Below are 21,710 nucleotides of genomic sequence, written 5' to 3'. Positions count from 1 at the left end.
GGGTTAGCCACCCCCATAACGCTAAGGACGCTAGGGGGCGCTACACAAAATGGAGGCACCGCTGGGATCTTTGTTTTAATTTTTTTTTAGAAGTTAAGCAGCTCATATAGCAGTAAGAATAGCATACTGTACAAAAGTAAGCTTCACGTAAGCAGTAAAGCAGAGTAGTGCATATAAGAGTCTTTTATATTAAAAGTAGTGTTTGTAGTTACTCCAGCATGACCATGGACAGTAATATAGTTTATGCAGAAATGGGGACTAGACTAAGAGACTGGTGTCAGGGTGAATCACTGGACGAGACCCGTGCAGTCTTGGCTCTCGTTCCCACAGGCGTTGAGGTTGCCCAGATAGAAGAGACTCTGCAAACAGTAAAAGTTCTTGGTCGAGTCCGAGTGAGAGGTAGGATGTACAACCAGAAGCTGGGCCGGTTGATGGTTTTGTGTGAAAGTAGAGAACCAGTTGACCAGAGCAGAGTCCCGGCTGAGGTGCATCACGTCGCTACTAATCTCAGTTGGCCAATTTTTACAGCGGCACAGAGTCCGCCTACCGAAGGAGAACAACCACAAGCTGTCAAAACCCTGTTGGATGCTGCTGGACCTACAAGTTCAGTGGAGTCCATTATTCGGGCTGTGGGAGACGTTTTGGCCAAGGTGGAAAGACCAGGGAAAGAATACAGTGGGTACCACCGCCTTCGGATGTTCTCTGGCTCCCTACCCACACCGCCAGGAGAAGAAACATTGGAGCAATGGTTGGAGCAGGCTCGTTGGATGGTTGATGAGAGCGACTGTTCAGATAAGGAAAAGCGCAGACGCATCATAGAATGTCTTCGGGGACCCGCTCTGGCTGTCGTAAAAGCTGTACGTACGGCGGAGCCAGATCTCACACCCTCCAAGTGCCTGGATGCCATCGAGAGTGCCTTTGGAACCGCTGAATCCGGTGAAGACCTGTACTTTAAGTTTCGACTACTGCAACAGGAGAAAGATGAAAGACTGTCAGACTTTCTGAGACGTGTGGAGCAGTCCCTCACCTTAATAGCTAGAAAAGGGGGGATGCCTGCCAGTCGGGTGGACGCAGCTCGTGTAGAGCAGCTATTGAGGGGGGCAGTATATTCAGACCTCATGTTAGTGCAGTTAAAGTTGAGGGAGAGAAGGCAGAATCCTCCAAAGTTCTTAGAGCTATTAACAGAAGTCAGAGCCGAGGAGGAATATGCAGCGGCTAGGATCAAGCTCCGTGCATCTGTACAGCGGGTACAGGTTGCGGGCACTACGGACAGCCGTCAGATGGACATACAGTCCTTAAAAACAGAGATTAAAGAGTTAAAAACCCTGTTTGCTGCTATGAAACCTAGTACTAGGCCTGAAACAGATAGTGACTGGGTGCCGGTTCCTGAGAATCAGGGTCCTGGGACAGAAAGTAGTGAGGACCCAGACATTGCAGCTCTAAAGAAACAGGTGAAGAAGCTACAGAAACAGGTGTCAGCCGAAAACGCAAAACCTTCAGATTTGTCAGCTAATATGTTACAGGTGGAACCCAAAAGACTGGGCCCCGATAAAACACAGAGTGTTAGGACTAGCAGAGGCTCAGATGACAGCATCTGTTACAGATGTGGCGAAAATGGACATTTTTCAAATAAATGCCAAAATGCCGAAAACCAGAGTAAAGTCATTCAGAAGCTTATCCAGTCTCTCAAAAGAGCCAAAGAGCAAAGGGTGAGCATCAGGCCCGGGGAAAGTTTGAACACAGATTGCACTGTCAAGAGAAGTGAGGCGATATCAGTAGGGAACCGGGCTATCCCGAAAGGACTGATAGGTCCCACGTCAGTTGTCTCTGTGCAGGTGAATGGTCACGCTTGTGATGCGGTACTGGATAGTGGCTCACAGGTTACCATTATCTTTGAAGAGTGGTATAAGAAACATTTAGCCGATGTTCAGATCCTACCAGTGTCTGGGTTGGCTATTTGGGGATTAAGTGACACCAGTTATCCCTACCTGGGGTATGTCCTGGTAGAAATTGAGTTCCCAGAAACTGTAGTCGGTGCTAGGGAATCACTCTCTGTATTAGCTTTGGTCTGCCCAGGTCCCAGAACACCAGACCAGACCCCCGTTGTTCTGGGGACTAACGCTAGTCTTTTTAAGAGGTTAGCTCAGCTCTGTAGCCAGGCCAGTGGGGTTGATCTGGCGCAGACGCTGGGTATCCGGACTGAAACTCCAGAGTTGAGTAAGCTTCAGACCACAGGGGAGGAAGAGGACCTGGGTCGTGTGAAATGGATGGGGCCTGGACCTCTGACCATACCAGCTGGAAGCAGCTGTCGGGCCATCTGCCGGGTGGAGCCGAGACGCCCATTGGACAGGGAAGTGCTGATGGTGGACATGTCACCCATAGGCTCGCTCCCAGCTGGGGTGCTTGTACCACCATTGGTTTTGCCCAGTTCAGAAGTGATTGTGGATAGTTTCCCGGTCCCTGTGCATAACGAGTCCGCACGGGAGATAGTTCTCCCAATTGGCACTGTAGTGGGACAGTTGTGCACGGTTGACGTGGTGATGGCTCCCGTGAAGCCAACACCTCAGTCAGAGGGGGGACTCAACGAGTTCGACCCCCAGCTCATTAACTTTGGTGACTCACCCATCCCAGAGCTTTGGAAAACCAGGCTGAGAAAAAAATTAGCAGATAGAGCTAGTGTGTTCTCTCTGCATGAATGGGATGTGGGACTCGCTAAAGGGGTGGAGCATAATATCCGGCTGTCTGACACCAGACCCTTTAGAGAGCGGTCGAGAAGACTGGCGCCTGCGGACATTGACGATGTGCGTAAACATCTGCAGGACCTTCTAAGAGAGGGGATTATAAAGGAGTCACGCAGTCCATATGCATCTCCAATAGTTGTGGCTCGGAAGAAAAACGGCAGTGTCAGAATGTGTATCGACTATAGAACGTTGAATAGTCGTACCGTGCCAGATCAGTACACCACCCCTCGTATCGATGATGCGCTCGATTGCTTGGCGGGGAGTCGGTGGTTTTCGGTACTTGACTTAAGGTCGGGTTATTACCAGGTTGCCATGGCAGAGGCAGACAAAGAAAAGACTGCTTTCATCTGCCCCCTGGGGTTCTATCAGTTCGAAAGGATGCCGCAGGGAGTCACCGGGGCTCCTGCGACTTTCCAGAGGCTGATGGAGAGGGCCGTGGGGGATATGAATCTGCTTAAAGTGTTGGTTTACCTGGATGACCTGATAGTTTTTGGGAGAACTTTGGAGGAGCATGAGGAACGGCTTCTACAAGTTTTAGACCGGCTTAGAGAGGTTGGGCTGAAGCTGTCCTCGGACAAGTGCCAGTTCTGCCAACCAAAAGTGAAGTATGTGGGACATATAGTATCGGCAGAGGGTGTGGCCACCGATCCTGAGAAAGTAAAGGCTGTTACTAATTGGCCGCGGCCTACCGACCTGAAGTCCTTGAGGTCTTTCCTCGGGTTCTGCGGGTATTACCGCCGATTTGTTGCCAATTATTCCCGAATCATCAGACCCCTTACGGATCTCACTAAAGGGTATGGTCCCACGCAGAAGAGAAAGGGTGGGTCGAGAGAGGTGGTGAAAGGCTACCTCAAAGAGGCTGAGCCGTTTGGAGAACGGTGGAGCCAGGCGTGTACTGATGCTTTTCACTGCATCATACGTTGCCTCACCAGCGCTCCTGTTCTCGCATTTGCCGACCCTAACAAGCCGTACATCTTGCATACTGACGCCAGCTTGAAGGGGCTAGGCGCAGTATTATATCAAGAGCACCCCGAGGGGCTCCGACCAGTGGCATTTGCAAGCCGAAGGGTGAGCGCTGCCGAGCAGCGGTACCCTGCTCATCAATTAGAATTTCTAGCTCTAAAATGGGCGATCGTGGACAAGTTCCATGATTACTTGTACGGGGCGACATTCACTGTGAGGACAGATAACAATCCCCTGACTTATGTGCTGACCACAGCAAAACTTAATGCCACGGGGCATCGTTGGTTAGCTGCATTAGCAATTTATGACTTTGACATTCAGTACCGGCCTGGCAAGACAAACATCGACGCCGATGTGTTGTCAAGGACCTTCGGGGTCGAAGGGGAGGAGTGGGAGTGTATATCCCCCAAGGGGGTACGTACCATCTGCATGGTGACAGCGGTCACTGAGCAGCCAGAAATGCCACCTAGGTACGTAGATCAGTTGGGTGCCTCTTCTCAGTGTATTCCCGATGTGTTCGCTTTCCCTACTCACCTGGATTTGGGTTCCTTGAGACAGTTATCTAGGGCTGACATAGAGGGGGAACAGAAGAGGGATGAGGTCATTAGTAAGGTGAGGGCTGCTGTGCAACAAGGGTCATGGACAGACGACAAAGATGCCAGCTCAGAGTTCAGGCTGTTCAAGAGGGAAAAAGACCGCCTTGTGATGGTGGATGGACTGTTACACAGAAGGACCCAGAGACCATCTGGAGAATATGGAACACAGCTGGTCCTCCCGGCTGAGTTCAGAGAGACAGTTCTACGATCCCTACATGATGACATGGGTCATCTAGGAGTGGAGCGACTGACAGATCTACTGCGGAAGCGCTTCTACTGGCCCAAGATGATTTCAGAAGCAGAGATGTACATCAAAGATTGTGGAGAATGTACTCTCAGGAAGACTCCAAGTAAGAGGATGGCTCCTTTGCACCAGATCACGAGCCGGGGGCCCATGGATTTGGTGTGCATCGACTTCCTCTCCATGGAGCCAGACTCTCGAGGGATCAGTAATGTGCTGGTCATAACTGATCATTTTACACGATACGCACAGGCAATTCCTACGCGGAACCAGAAGGCGTTAACTGTGGCCAAAGCCTTGGTGGAGACGTACTTCGTGCACTATGGTCTGCCAGCTCGGATACATTCAGACCAAGGGAGAGATTTCGAAAGTCGGCTGATCCGGGAACTGTTGGGGATGTTGGGGGTGCGAAAATCCCGTACCACTCCTTATCACCCACAAGGGGACCCCCAGCCGGAGAGATTCAATCGGACATTGTTATCGATGCTGGCTACCATGGGTAGTGAAAAGAAGGGGTCTTGGAGTCGACATGTCCCGTATGTCGTCCATGCTTACAACAGTACTAAGTGTGATGCCACGGGATACTCACCTTACCTCTTGATGTTTGGGCGAGAAGCTAGGTTGCCTGTTGACCTGTGTTTCGGCACGTCGCCAGATGAGACCGGAGACCAAAACTATTCCCAATACGTCGAGAGCCTGAAGAAAGATCTGCAAAATGCTTATGATCTTGCCAGCAAGACTGCTGATAAGGCACACAAAAGAAATAAGAGAGCCTACGATCAACAGGTGTGTTTCCAGGCAATTGACCTTGGCGACCGGGTTCTCCTAAAGAACTTGGGAATGAAAGGAAAGAGGAAGCTGGAGAGCCGGTGGAGTCCCGACCCATATGTTGTGGTGGGAAAATTGCCGGACCTCCCGGTCTACCGAGTGAGGCCAGAGAGTGGAAGCGGGGGTGTAAGAACTATACACCGCAACCATGTTCTGCCCATTAGCCACTCTATGAGGATGCCACAGGACAAGGAGCAAGGGAAGGCACCTGCAAAGCCAAGGACACGACTACAAGTAAAGGACCAGAAGCGTCAGTCAAGTGGAGTAGCACCATCCATGAATCTGGACCCTTCTGATTCATGTTCTGAGTGGGAGTATGAAGTGGTTCGGAGATCTTGTAGTGCAGGTCAACCAGAGGACTTACCTGCATGTGGTGGGGAACCTGAAGAGGGGTCTAAGGAGGCTGATGAGAGAACGGACCAAGACAAGTCTGAGGAGGCCATCCCTATTTCAGAGGACGAGAGTGGAAAGGAAACGGAGAATGATAGTGAAGAGGAGACAGAGCTCTCAGCCGGAGAGAACCAAGGGGGAACTCTAGATAGGAACCCGGATGGTGCCCCATTGACTACCTCTCAGGACTCTGACTCTGACCCAAGTTTAGAAGATGGTGACGTATCCCTTAGTAGGTCTAACGTCCAGCTCAGAACTCTTAAAAAAACGCCTACGACCCTTAGAACTAGGCCCAGATCAGAGAGGCAACGTAAACCAGTTATTCGTCTGACTTATGATGGGCCAGGGAAAGCTAGGGACCAGCCTATTACCATCGTTCATAAAGGGGTCATTATCAAGTTAGGATTTTAGGCCTTAGCCCTGTAGATCCTAATTGACACATGTAGTTGTCTCATGAGGACATGCAGACAGTTGGGAGGGGGAGGGTGTAACCCCGTGGTTTTTTGTTCATGTCTGTTGTAATTATTAGAGAACACATAAATAAAAACGTGGAGTTTAATATATGTTCAATTTGTGTTTATGGAATATGCAAACCTATTGTGTTTTGAGTTTAATATATGTTCAGTTGTTGTTAAAAAAACAAAAAAACAATGTAACTGTAATATGTGGTTGCTTGGGATTTTATTTTGGTGGTCGGGGAAGGAGGGCTTCCGGTAGGAGAAGAGAGGTGACGAGAGTGACAGGGAGGAGAGGACATCACTGTTGCTGCGAACTGTCACTGTTGCCGTGGACTATCGCGGTGGGAGAACACCCCACTGAACTGCTGTTCTTGCGAGTGAGGGGGTAGAAAAGGACTCCCGTCGACCTGTGGAGGTTGAAGCTGCGTGGGTGACTAACCCAGTGGAGAACAATCCCGTTAGGTCGCTAGCTCTGTGGCTACCGCTAGCGGGCTTCGGCGAACGGTTGGTGCCTAGCCAGCCGTGAGAGACGCGTGGACCTCGGAGAACGGTTGGCGGATAGCCAGCTGTGTGTGACGCGAGGACCTCGGCGGGGATTCTTCAACCTTGGGGAGAACATTGGACAGAAGCAGACGGACTACGGCACGTACGACCTCCTGGAGAGGGACGTATTCAGGTGATGGGGGACATGGTTGTTGGGGACGTTAATGGAAAGAGCGGGAAGCGCGTGAGTGCACCAACATCAGGCCTGCAACGACCGAGACTAATTTTTAGCTGCCGGCTTTAAGTTTCCTTTCTGTTTAACGAGGTTAATCGTATCATTTCTATTTCATTACTGACTGAAGAAACTGTGTTATTGTTCATTAAACTGTTTTATTTGTTTAAAACGTATGCTTATTCTACTGTTATACTTCATGGTATAAGGGGTAAACATTTAGAATATTCAGGTAGAGATACCAACTGATTTAAAGAACTCGGGTTAGCCACCCCCATAACGCTAAGGACGCTAGGGGGCGCTACACATGCTTTTGGTCTGTGGGAGGAAACCGTGCCGCCCCTCCTAGGTTCCCTCTGTAAAACTGGGAACTCCAAAGAACGGTCCCGGGACTCTTAAACCAGATAAGGAGCCAGGTCTCACCATGAGCCAGCAGGTCGGCGTGATCCCAAAACTCCTCCCAGTTATTCTACTGGTGAAGTCATTCAACGGAGCCCCAGCTGCCACATCTAGACACCTGTCGACCTGAAGGATCACGACACGAGCTAATCTGCTGATCCAACCGTTTCCTTCAGCCTGTGTTCCTCGTGTTGAATCCGTTTCATTTACTCCAAATGAAAGGTTGGTTTTATTTATTTTTCTTTAAAAGCAGAGAGTCTGTTTTTCACAGATGATTCTAACGCTGGTTTGTCAGAAATCGTTGTGAAATAGAAACATTTGAGTGTTTTTTTTAAGAGAAGTTGATGGAGATAAAAATGTTCTTTCCTGCCAAGTTTCTTCAGAGTGAAATCGTCTTTCCTTCCACTGTTTGGCTCCGTCCGTGCCAGACACTCACAACCTCTTCTCATCCAACCAAAATATTTAGCTGTGTCCGTCTGAAATATCACCATGCCAAAACACAACAAGCTTCATTTTAATGATTTTAGAAAAAAAAGTGCTCTTTCAGTTTGTGGACAGTTTATCTGTTTCCAGACTGATTTTACATAAAAGCATTTCTGCCCAAAACACTCATTTATGCAAATAATCCAAAGTCTCCACCACATTTTTCTCTATGGAAGAGTGCAGAAACACAATTTTACTATTTTAATTGTACTCTTTTACATTTGTCCTTTGACAGATCTGCAACGCGTGTACAAAAACAATCAAAACTTTTCAGAAGCACCAAGTTATAGACCTGTCACGATAAACAATAAATCAATTAATCGCATGATAAATGAAAATTATCAACCTCATTTTATCGGCTTTATTGTTTCTTCGTGTCTCTCTCTTTTTACTGAAGGCACTGGATGATAAAAGGTTCAACTCCGGTGTTCTTCACTGACCCCTCCCTTTCTCTTTAAAATCAGTTTTAACCATCTAAAATCGTATTTTGGATCTTTAAAAGCAGCTAAGCTGAGAAGCTAAGCTACGAGCTAAGCTAACAGGCCGACCTCGGGAAAAAACCTTCGTCTTGTCGAAGCTCCAACATTTACGGTTGAAACCCGTGCCTTCGTGTAAAAAGTTGTTTTTCTCTGAAAAAAGAAGCTGAGAACTTGTTTACTGATTTTTTGATTAAAAGCTTTGTGTGACAAATACTAAAGAGCTCAAACCACACCAAGTGTTCACCATTTTGAAAACTGAAGAGAAACAGCCCATGTCACGTCAAGGGGCCTCCCTCTCATTTTTCTTAAAGAGACACGCTGCTCGCTCCCTCACTCTCCATCCTTCGATTCAAACAGTCTTATACTGCCATCCGGTGGTCAAAAAAGGTACTACACGCAAAACAAATTAAACATTTCTTCTTAAATTTGACAGTAATAACTAATTATTGTCAAATTTCAAACAATATTATCGTTTATCACAATAATTTCAGAGACAATTAATCGCCCAGCAAAATGTGTTATCATGACAGGCCTACCAAGTTATGAAGTGTCTCACGTTAACTGGAGTAAAATCTAAGATAGAAATCTGCAGAAATGAAACAGAATCCAGCAGGAGGTTCAAGTCTGGTGTAAGACTGAAGTCTTTCCTCTGAGTTTTGTTTCAGACACTCGGGTCTTTAAGGCATTTGTGTGAGACTGGTGGTTTTTGTCTTGTTTACAGTTTCACCTGATTGGTTTAACTGAGGGAGGGGTGTGTGTGTGTGTGTGTGTGTGGGTGGGTGGGGGGGTGGGGGGGGGGTAAATTATAGCTTATAATCAGAACCAAGCTGGCAGCAACAAACAGCTCTTTTTATTTCTTATTTCAGAGACAGTGAGATTATCTGGATCTCCTGTTTGATGAAACAGCATCAATTATTCTGTCAGTTCATGTGAAACAGTGATGAATCTGCTCCGGAGCTGTTCCAGTGTTCACCGTTCAGGCTGAAACAGACAAAACTCACGTTCTAACAGCTTCTTTAACTTTCTTTATCTAGAATTTGCAGAAACAAAGTGAAATGACTGCAGCCCACAAAATCAAAAATCATCCTCCCTCCCTCCATCCATCCATCCATCCATCCATCCATCCATTATCTTTTACACGCTTCTTCCATTTTGGGTCACAGGGGTCGCCGGTGCCCATGTCCGGCAATCACTGTGCGAGGGGCGGAGTACACCCTGGACGGGTCCCAAGTCCATCACAGAGACAAACGAGACAAACAACCATTCACTCTCTCTCTCTCACCTAGGGACAATTTAGAGTTACCAATCAGCCTAACATGCATGTTTTTGGACTGTCAGAGGAAACTGGAGTACCTGGAGAAAGCCCACGCAGCACGGAGAGAACATGCAAACTCCACCCAGAAAGACCACGGGCCGGGATTTCAACCGGAGCAACCACCTCGCTCGCTGAGAGGCAGCAGCTCTACTAACTGCTCCACTGTGCTGCCCACAGAATTGTTTAGTTTGTTAATTATATTAATGATATATTTATTAATTATAATTAGTGTCACACTTTAGTAAAGAGCTGGTTAACTGAAGAAAATTTAACACGTTACGTTCACTGTGTAACGCAGAGTTAAACATGGGACCTCACCAGGCGGCGAGTCAAACAACATTCATGAGGAAGTTCAGCTTTAAAAACCACGCTGATCAGAATAATATTTATTTTAAAATATCTGATCCAAATCTGCTTCTCTTCAGTTTAATAAACATTTTTCAACCCATTCAAATGATAACGGGCTACAGTTTGTCAAAATCTGGCTGCTTGGGTTCAGAGAGACGGCAAATGAAAATTCACATATTTTATCAAAATCTTTCCACAATTTTTAGTTAGAACTAGTTTCCTAATAGTCCTAATAGTTAATAGTCCTAATGGTTAATAGTCCTAATAGTTAATAGTCCTAGTAGTTAATAGTCCTGGTAGTTAGTAGTCCTAATAGTCTTAATAGTTAATAGTCCTAGTAGTTAATAGTCCTAATAGTTAATAGTCCTAGTAGTTAATAGTCCTGGTAGTTAATAGTCCTAATAGTTAATAGTCCTAATGGTTAATAGTCCTAGTAGTTAATAGTCCTAATAGTTAATAATCCTAATAGTTAATAGTCTTAATAGTCCTAATAGTTAATAGTCCTAATGGTTAATAGTCCTAGTAGTTAATAGTCCTAATAGTTAATAATCCTAATAGTTAATAGTCTTAATAGTCCTAGTAGTTAATAGTCCTAGTAGTTAATAGTCCTGGTAGTTAATAATCCTAATAGTCCTAACAGTTAATAGTCCTAATAGTTAATAGTCCTAGTAGTTAATAGTCCTAATAGTCGCAGTCATGTGAGATGCTACAATGCTCAGATTTATTGGAAACCTGGCAGATGTCTCAAAGATCGTTTTAATTATTTGAAGTTTTTTAATTTGACAAACAAAATATTCATAATCTGAGAATTAAAATAAAAACTCCACCAGCCTCATGAATTAAAGCACCTTGTCAAGTCACACTTGCGCCTAAGCGGACCTCCACTTCATATATAATGGACACCATTTTGTCCCTAACCATTAAATTTTGCTCCCAGTGGTTGACGTTTCATATGACTGAACAATATTTAGACAAAATATTGATACATCAGTGTGCACAATATGAATATCAGAACAGATTAAAACACATCCCAGACACTGGACTATGTGTTGGGGTTCATTCTGAGATACCACAACACCAAATATCAGCTCAATGTGGCAAAAAAAAAAAAAAGACATTGTATTTTTTCTTTTAAGCTATGGTGGCCATCTTGAATTTATGATTTGGATTCAGTATGTGATGGGGAACATTCTCAGATGTAACCCCACCAAATTTCAGCTCTGTATTGAATTCAGTATATATGGGGCATCTCTATGCTGACGACACAGTTGTTTATTTTCGAGCTAAAACCTTTGCTAAGGTTTTCCAGCTTCTACAGTCTGCATTTGACATCATCCAGTCAGATTTGTTCCATCTCAAACTGGTGCTACATGCTGGCAGAACCAAAGGGATGTTGTTTTCTAACAGGATGTTGGTGCCAGCAGTTCTTCCTCCTGTCTCATCCATGCATGGTGTCCCTATTGAGATCGTGGGTTCCTACAAATCCTCGGTTATCTTGATCGACTCACATCTCTCTTTTAAGCCTCATGTTGAAAACTTGATAAAGAAACTGAAAGTTAAACTGGGTTTCTTTTTCAGAAACAGATCCTGTCTAACTCTGAACGCTAGGAAACACCTAGCTGCGACTTTCCTTCCCTCCATTGATTACAGTGACATCATTTACATGAACGCTCCTACAAGAACCCTGCAGATGTTGGATGCTGCAGATGTTGGATGCTGTCTATCATGGTGCACTAAGATTCATAACTGACTGTAACTACCGTACCCACCACTGCACCCAGTATTCACTGCTTAACTGGTCATTAACTTCACACAGACTCTCTCACTGGTACATTTTCATCTTTAAATCACTTCTTGGTCTGCTGCCTTCATACATCTCCTCCTACATGTCTCTGTGTGAGTGCAGCTACAGCGTGCGCTCTCAGGACATTATTACCTGCAGTGTTCCCTCAGTGAGGACTGAACTAGACAAAAGGGCCTTCTCCTACTCCGCTCCTGTTTCCTGGAATATCTTACAAAAAGATCTGAAGCTCTCGACCTTGACTTCTCTAAGGGATTTTAAACAATTATGCAAAACCCAACGCAGACATGTTCCTGTTTTTAGTATTTTACCTCGTTTCATAATGTAGCTTGTTTTTATTTTGTTTTATATCACTACTTTTATTTACTTTTCATTTGATATGCATTTTACGGCTGTTTCTTGTGTGTGCCGTATCTGTGGTTTTGTGTAAAACAGGTCTCTCTTGTAAATGAGTTCTCGTGACTCAGTGAGACTAACCTGTACAAATAAAGCTTGAATGAATGAATTGCACACCAAATTTGAGCTCAATATCTCTAAAAATGGCTGATTTATAGTTTGTTTCAATGAGACAAATGGCATCTTTGTTTGAAAATTACATCACCATGGTAACAAAACAGCAATAAAAGTAACAGCATGCATCACGGGGCCGAGCCGGTCGTTTTGATATAACATTTGTGGAGTGGCGGTTCAGGCCGCATTAATGTTAAGGAAGAGAAAGACCCTTTGCAGGTGGATAATAATAGTTGGCTGCCTTATACGCAGTCCCCAAAGAGACCGAAGATGCTAAATTAAAGCTTGATAGAGGTACAAACAACCTGGATCCAAAGTGTTCTGTTATTTTGTTACCCCAAACTGTTCACCCTGTTTCCAGTCTTTCCATCCCGCCTTATCTCCCCCCTCTCACTCCAGACTCCTCTTCTTTCTCATCTTCATTTATTTTCACCTCCCCTCCTCTCGGGGAGAAGTGGCTGCTGTTTGTTTGAAGTCGGGGCTTATTGAGCTCAGGTCCGGGGAGAGTACGGCTGTGTCAATACTACACACACACACAGAATATATACACTTTGAGACAAACAACTTCTCGTCTGCTTCTTCCTCCCTCATCTCTGTTTTACCCAGAAGAGCAGCAGAATACACACCAGCAGCTCAGTCATCAATATCAGGGTGTGTATGGATCTCCCCCTGCAGCAGCACGGCTTGTTTGGCTTCTACATTGTTTTCTGATGCAGCTCATACATTTCTGTCCATGACCTCGACACACACACACACACACACGCACACACACACACACACACTGAACACAATCCTGCATACTGCAAGCATTTCCAGGGTGTCATCTCAAATCATGTTTTTTTAAGGTTTTAGGTTGAACACTCTGGAGTAAAAGTCTTAAAATCATAAAAAATAAAGTAACATTGTGTAAAAACTAGACCTGTCATGATAACAAATTCTGCTGGGCAATTAATTGTCTCAGAAATTATTGTGATAAACGATAATATTGTTTGAAATGTTCGTTAATGTATGTGTGTTGTACCTTTTTTGACCACTGGATGGCAGTATAAGACTGAACCGAAGGATGGATAGCGAGGGAGCGAGCAGCGTGTCTCTTTAAGAAAAATGAGACGGAGGCCCCTTGACGTGACATGGGCTGTCCTCAAAATGGAGGACGCTAGGTGTGGTTTGAGCTCTTTAGCATTTTTCACACAAAGCTTTTAATAAAAAAATCAGTAAACAAGTTCTCAGCTTCTTTTTGCAGAGAAAAACAACTTTTTACAGGAAGGCACGAGTTTCAACCGTGAATTTTGGAGCTTCGACGAGACGGAGGTTTTTTCCCCGAGGTCGGCCTGTTAGCTTAGCTCGTAGCTTAGCTTCTCAGCTGAGCTGCTTTTAACGATCCAAAATGCGATTGTGGACGGTTAAAACTGATTTTAAAAATAAATGAGAAAGGGAGGGGTCAGTGAAGAGCACCGGAGTGGAGCCTTTTATCATCCAGTGTCTTCAGTAGAACGAGAGAGACACGAAGAAACGATAAAGCTGATAAATGAAAATGAGGTGGATAATTTTCATTTATCATACGATTAATTGATTTATTGTTTATCACGACAGGCCTAGTAAAAACTGTTAAAAATATTAAAGTTTTCCTTCCACAGTCCAAAAACGTGCACGCTGACTGCTTTCAGGTCCAGGTCTCCCTTAACATGAAAATATATTAATGAGATTTCTCCGGATAAATAAAAGATTAATAAATATTTACTAATATTTTGCTACTTTTAACTTTAACTATAATTATAAATATTTTACCTAGAGTTTTGCTACTTTTGGCTTTTAGCTAATATTCTGTTACTTTTAACTTTTGGCTACTGTTCTAGTTACGTTTAGCATTAAAGTAGCCTTTTGCTACAGTTTTCTTTTATCTAGTGTTCATTTGTTTTAGCAGATTTTAAAAGTTAACATTACCGTTTTTATAGAAAATGCATGTTCTTCACTCTGTATTTTGTCATTTCATTCACTTTTATTCAGCAGTTTATCTCTGGATACGTGCGGACAGAACAAACATTTATCTTAATTCAAACCTCAGTTTTATTAAATATCTTTGAACGTTCAGTGACACAAATCAAACCTGCCGTCTGTTTAATGAACACCCAGAGCCCGGCAGAGCGAGGAACTGGACGTGTAAAAGCTTCAGGTCGTGCAGCTGACCTCTGACCTTTGACCCCCCTGTGTAGGCAGCAGAGCTGAGATGAGCGGTGCGTCCCCACAGGGATCAACAGACAATCACGCTGCATATTCATGGTCCAGTAAAGAGCGCCAGTGAAACCGTCCACTGTGGCACATTAAAAACAGAAAGCCCGTGCAGATCAGATAAACAGAATATGTTTGTAGGTGTTTACATCTGAAATGTGCCTTTTTTTCCTGCAGCTCTACAAAGCTCCCGGCCTGCGCTCAGTCGTAACTACAGAAAAACAAGAAGGGCTGATTTTCTGTCTGCATGCATATGTATGAGCAGCCAGATGGGAAGTGATTTAAACGTTACCTTGTGCCGATGCTTGTTTTACCTTTCACACAAATATACCAAGTCCTGCAGGAAAAAACAGAAGCTACAAACTAAAGCCCTGCCTGTTGTCACACACACCTGTGGTTTACAGCACATAAAGAGGGCGAACCAAACAGGAACCGTTAAGAAAAGCTTCAGCAAATGTTTATCAGTGGAGGATTTTGGCTTTAAATGTAGACTCCGTGTTAGCAAAATACCTAATCACGGTGTATCTACAGCTGATTGTTTTGAACTCAACCCTGTTCAAGATGGCCACCACAGACAACGCAATAAAAGACGATACCTGGTTGAATTTTACAAAGACTGAGCAAACGTTTGGAGTGGTAGTAGCTGAGGGTCATCCACAATACAAACACCAAGCACTACACCACACATGTCCAAATATAGTGCACAGTCGTGCATCGAGAGCAGAGAGTGGTGAAGGCTGCACAGAATCTGTTGGAGTACGTCGCAGACATCTGCACCTCCAGATGCAGGACGAGAGCCACCTGCATCATGAAGGACCACACTCACCCAGCACACACACTTTCTGCCCCGCACCCCTCAGGAAGGAGGTTGAGGAGCATTAAGTGTAGAACCACTAGACTGAGGAACAGCTTCTACCCTGAGACTGTTAGACTCATGAGCATCTAACCAGAATAATCACTGTGAAAATAAAAATCAACGTAATGCCACTTTGATTGCTGATGTGTGCTTCTGATTATCCATGCTGCTGATCTCATGCTGCTGATTTATTTCATGTTGATGTGTTCATTCGTCCTCATCTGCTCACACAGACTCATGTTCGTGCTGCTGTTGTTCGGCGTGTTGTTTTGCATCATTAGTCTTTAGCATATTTCTTAGTTTATATCTTAGATCCTTGAGACTGTTTCTTTTACTATTTATATTTTTGCTATTGCTGGATGTAACTGGGACCCTGCGTACACAATTTCCTTCCACCACATGTACCACATGTGATGCGAATGACAATAAAGAACCTTACGTTACATTTAAGATCTGATCAAAACCGCTATGACTCCATGTTTATTTAGGGTCTAGCGGCGTGTGAAGCCTCAGGCAGCAGCTGAAGTCGTGCTTCATTCATTCAACTTTAACTCTGAAACTCTGCAACTACTTCTCGTTCCCCGTCTAAACCGTGTTTTTTGATGCCGTGTGTATTTTTGGATGGACAATCAGCAGCACTTCCTGCTGCTGGCAGGTTTTCTCCAGCTCCACTGAGTGAGCAGCAGCTCTGTGCACGTTGATCTGGTTTGTTATCTCTACAGAGACGGACATAAATTTATAAAAATTAGACAAAATATTTGACTTGAGTTATCATTTTACGTGTGAGTCTAGGAGCTAAAACCACAGCCAACCATTTTATTTTGCACATGCAGATATTTGTGTCGGGCGCTGATGTGACGATACAAAATCAAAAACCCTCCTGCTGCCCGGGGTCATTCTGAGCCCCGGGCAGCAGGAGGGTTGGATCAAACAGGTGTGCTTTTTGAAGCTGTAAAAACGAGCTGCTGATCGGTCCCGTTCATGACAGAGTCCGAGTCCGACTTCACTTTAAAATGGAAAGAACGGTGTTGAAGTCATTTTGGTCAAATATAGAAAATAAAATGATGCAAAACAAATTACATTTAGCTCAAATCTTGTGATTTCTGCTAGTGCTCAAACTATGTGTTAGGGAATATGCTCAGCTACTACCACTACCAATCTCATCCAAATTGTAAATGTACATCTAGTGATAACTTTCTGAGAGTTTCATTCAAATTCATCCAGTGCTTCATAAGATATTTTGCTAACAGACATGGTTAACTCTAAATAAATGTAGTTTTAAACAAAAATCCTGCACAATATGTTTGTGCTCAGAGAATGTGTTGCAGATGACTCTCAGCTACTTCCTCACCGATTTTCAGCTCAATGTCTGTAAAAATGACAGTCAGCCTTGTATGTGATGGCTAAAGTGGATTTACTGTGGCGGCCATCTTGAATGAAGCGGACTCCAAAAGTCATTCAGTTGTCGACGAACAGCCTCTGATTGCTGTTTGACTATTGTGGTAAAATCTGTCCGGTGGTGCACAAGATATTTTGCTAACAGAGAAAAGGTAATTTATATAAGAAGGTAAATAATGATATTTCAGTTTACACTCACAGTGATCATGTTTTAAAGTATAGATGGCTGACGAGAACCACAAAAATAATCATAATAAACAAGGTTTGTATGAAGAAAATTAACATTGCACATGGAAAATGTTATTAACTAATAGTGTTTTCTCCAACAGGAAACATGATTATGTGCAGGACTTAATTAATTTATTTTTAATGAGTTTATTTATGTGTCTATCAATAAAAGTTATGTTATTTTTATAGTAAAATAAGTTTTTTATATTTCAATATCTTCTTTGTTTTCACTACAACTGAGATAAAGATTTTTTTGGACTCCAAGTTTTCTTTTTTTACTACATGATGGTGAAAAAGTTCAGAGATAAGCTCTGGGTTGGACTTGTATATTTAAAAAATAAATAAATAAACTTCTTCTAGTCAATGTTCTGAAGCAACGAGCCAATCAGGAGCCTCCCTGCGTTCCTGCTCCACATCAGATAAAAATGGACGAAAACACAAACCAGAGCTAAAAGAAACACGCAGCTGATTCTAAATTCTCTTTTCTGTGGGACAGCCAACAAAAGAACATAATCTGTTTTTGAAACAAAACGCTACTCTGTCCCAGAAGAGCAGAAGGATTCCTTCATGTTCAGCAGATGAACTTGTTCAGGTGCTGCTGTGGATGAAACATTCCTGCTCTCCGTGTTCCCGTGTTCCTCACAAGCGTCCAGCAGACTCACAAACTGTTTGTCCAATCAGCTGCTTGAGATTCCTCACCTTCTCTAGAAAACCTCCCTCACTGTGTGTGAATGTCCAGGACTGTGTGTGTGTGTGTGTGTGTGTGGGGGGGGGGGGGGGGTCTTGGCAAACACAGCAGAGCTGCCTGGAAGCAGAACAACATCACACTCCGTGTAAAGCGCCATAATAAAAACTAACTTCAGAGACAAATGACTAAATGTGTTTTATTTCCATTTTCTCTGTGGCCTCTTTCTTTTGTTCTTTTACACTCAGACCATCTTGTAAATAGTAAAATCAGCAAAATGTAGCTAAATGACAAACTTGGCAAAATAGTAGCTGAAGGCTAAAATAGGCAGAAACATAGATAAAACCTAAAACCAGTAAATCCAAAGTTCTGTTCTCTCTCTCTCTCTCTGTGTGCGCCATGTTTGTATTCATGAGGATTCATAATTTAAACTACACCTGGACCATAGAAACTACACCTGGACCATAGAAACTACACCTGGACCATAGAAACTACACCAAGACCATAGAAACTACACCTGGACCACAGAAACTACACCTGAACCATAGAAACTACACCTGGACCATAGAAACTACAGCTGGACCATAGAAACTACACCAAGACCATAGAAACTACAGCTGGACTATAGAAACTACAGGTGTAATATAGAAACTACACCTGGACTATAGGAACTACAGCATAAAAACTCGTTGATAAAATCTACTACATTAAATATATATTTTTATATTTATGTTTTAAATAAAGTGCCCTGAGATTAAATTTATTGTGAGTTTTATGAATAAACTGAACATTTCCAAAACCTAAACCTTAAAACTAAATCTAGCTAAAAAAACAAACAAACATTGGACTCAGTGAAACTAAAACTGTGAATTAAATACTTTTAAAAATAAAGAAGTTATAAAAACTAAAGGTCATTGAACCCGTCTGAACGTTTTAACAGCAGAATGTTAAAATACGTTGAAGTCGTTAGACGCCAATAAAATCTACGTAGGAAACTGGAAATGGAAGAGCGTCCGTGTGATTTAAGTTAAACGGTACTCGTGTTACTGAGCGATGGACAGAAGTAATAAAACCAACACTTTGAGCTTTGTGTGGGAAAAAAACATCTATCACAGTCTGATTGTGAAAGGTCTTCCTGTGTGTTTGTTGGAGGAGCGTGCGGCGTTCAGAGCTGTCAATCACCTTCTCAGCCCTAAGGACGCGTGTCAGTCTGAGAATACACAACAATATCTGTGTCTTTACTGCAGAGGACAAATAAATAAATAAAATGTTTTCATGGGGGGATGAGAAGGAGGTGGGAGATATGAGGCCTCCTTTAAATCCTCCTGGTAATATTGCTTTCTTCTCACTCTTGGCAAGGAGATTAAGAGCTAAAGGAGAGGATCTATCTGCTACTAGCCCCGACAACAACAGACAACCGTGACAGCTTGAAGGTGCACTCTTCATGATAACACTACAGCAGCAGCATCCACTACACAGGAAATTCTGTTTTTCTTGGCACAATGGCCGACAGTTGTGGAATAAAAAGCATAAGTGGGATAAGAATTAGTCTGGGGATTACCAAAGTCAGGCTTCAAAAGCGTTAAGCATCGACTGACGGCCCGGGGGCCAAATCAGGCCCACAGGTGAGTTCTGTTCAGCCCACAAATGGGTTCATTTTCAAATAAAACTAGATTTTAAACCATAAAACAAACGATGACAGTAGCTGCTGGACGTCCGGCCCCTGAGCTCTTGGCTTTCAGTAACCGTGGCCCCCCTGGGAGATTTAGTTGAGTGGTCCAGTTCTAGGCTGCATGACGACGTCATGGAGACAACAATAGTGCAGTGATAAAGGCAGTGGTGATTTTAGCCTCTTTTTTGTGGGTGCTTGATTTTAACTCAGCACCCCTGAAAACTTACGAAACCATCGGATTTTGTAAAGAAGCTCAGTTCTCAAATTTTAGATTCACCAAAATATTGAATGCATTTGAAATAAATATGGAAAAAATGACGACCGGCCAGTAAAATATATGATTTTTTTCTTTTTGCACGAATCAGATCCACGACGCCACCTGTCAATCAACCCAAAATGCTCATCAGCAACTAGTAACCTCAATTTGTCTCGAAGGTAAACGCCCCTTACCTGCAGGAGCTCCACCCCCTTTTCCTCCAACAACATTGTCGGGGTTTTGCAGAACAGACGCTCTACAGTCAGAGGTTAATGGTTAAATTAAAGGTTAATGCTTGAAGCTAGTTGTGTTGTGTTTTGTGTAGGGGTGCACCGATCGCAGTTTTCTGGCCGATCACCGATTTCCAAAAAGTCTGACCTGCCGATACGATTTTGTTTTATAAGCGACACAGTCAGGTGCTATAAGGTCACAATGCACCTTGTTTTCCAATATTATTTTATTGAGAAACATGCCCTTGAACAATATCCTAGAAACAATACAAACTTGTTTTAATTGGCCATGAGGTGGTGCTCTGAAATATAAATGAAGTTCAGATAATTGTTGTTAAAACTAAAACAATTGGTAATATTTGTTTTTCATGCAAGGATCGGCCGATTGCAGATTGCTCCAAATTAAGGAAACCGGGTGCACCCCTAGTTTTGTATGTAGATATATGTTGTAACTTCTGGTTGCATAAGTCTAGTCTTTGTTACGATCCTTTAAAAGTCCTGTTTGTGACGGAGCTCCTCGTTTACGGCCGTACCACCCTGAACAAGCCTGATCTCGTCTGATCTCAGAAGCTAAGCAGGACCAGGCCTGGTTAGTACTTGGATGGGAGACCGCCTGGGAATACCAGGTGCTGTAAACTTTGGCACTTCTCACAAACCTCAACATGGGGTGCGTTGTTCAAGCCAAGAGCCATAGTCAGTACTGGGGGCTAAGCACCCCTAAAGGTCAGATCCTAGAAGCGCCCCTGGATAAAGGTAGTAAATGTATTGATCTTCGAGCGTTCAGCTGCATCCCGACGGTCAGGGCGGGTGCATAAAGCATGGTGAGCAGCCAGGTGGAGATTGTCTCGAGGACAAGGAAAGTAAGAAAAAGTTATGGTGAGAACTGAGACTGTAGCAGAATCACGAACGTCTTCACACTGAACCTTTTCCAAATTTGCTGCGATCCAGCCACTTCCTAAAAAAGATGTTTAGATCATGAAGAGCATACAGGTCATGTGTCACTGGGTCGTGACTGTTGGAGACACAAAATTAACTCAACATTGTTTGAAAAAGGTAAAATTTCAGTCCCAGTTTAAGTGAATGTGTGTGTGACCATGTGACTATGGAGCCATGTTGTGTGCAGCCAGTGTTTGAACTTCACATCTTATTTTTGTGCACGCAGCTTCCACAACCATCTTCTAGGCCATGCACATTATTTTATTAACCTCCTCCGCCCACATTGTGCACACCTTGGCAGGCATCCCCACATGGATGATTTAATTTACTGGGGCACACTTAACAGATGAAGAAAGACGGATTCAGACAACTGTTTTAAGAATTATTGTTTATCACCGGTGTCGTTTTTAGACCTTGAGGACAGGACAGGAAGTCACAGGAGGAGAAACTGGAAACATGAGCGGTTTGAGGAAATGGAGAAAGGAAAGCAGTTTTATTTCCACAGACTCACTTTAGTGGCCTGTTCCATAACAAAGTTGCCGTGGGCTGCAGGATTATGTGCACAGTCATGTGTGAGCACGGCCATTTTAACGAAGAGTTTGTAGCTGAGGGCGGTGCTGCCGTAACAATGTTGAATTTTGGAAAGTTTTTCAGAAGTGGAAGGTTTCGTTTGCTTGCACGCCCAGTGTTTGTAGCAGGTGATGACAACAGGACGCTGCGTTCGATGCATTCGCCTCGGGCACGACGCGTTCGCCGTGATGTCACGCCTTGAAGCAGAAACAATCAGAGCTGGATCAGCGTCATCGAAAAAAACGGAGCACAAAGCTGATCCTGAACGCAGCAGCAGGCAGGCGAATGTGTCAGAAAGAAGGATTACCCTGCAGCCTTTACCACATTCAGATCATTCATACATACATACATATATACATATATATATATATATATGTATATAT

The 21,710-nt window shown here is 43.7% G+C and overlaps 1 protein-coding gene and 1 non-coding gene across 2 annotated transcripts in view; one reads left to right on the top strand and one right to left on the bottom strand.

Annotated features, from left to right (window-relative positions):
- Positions 1–21,710, bottom strand: part of galnt14 (UDP-N-acetyl-alpha-D-galactosamine:polypeptide N-acetylgalactosaminyltransferase 14 (GalNAc-T14)) — a gene marked incomplete in the record, with an annotated part of 258,579 nt that overhangs the window by 218,617 nt on the left and 18,252 nt on the right.
- Positions 20,341–20,459, top strand: LOC119418768. Its single transcript, XR_005187217.1, has one exon. It is a non-coding gene; the product is annotated as a 5S ribosomal RNA (ribosomal RNA).

This window comes from Nematolebias whitei, chromosome 12 (assembly GCF_014905685.2).
Source record: "Nematolebias whitei isolate Nwh7 chromosome 12, NemWhi1, whole genome shotgun sequence".
Lineage (NCBI taxonomy): Eukaryota > Metazoa > Chordata > Actinopteri > Cyprinodontiformes > Rivulidae > Nematolebias > Nematolebias whitei.
This window is presented reverse-complemented; position numbering and strand designations above follow the sequence as displayed.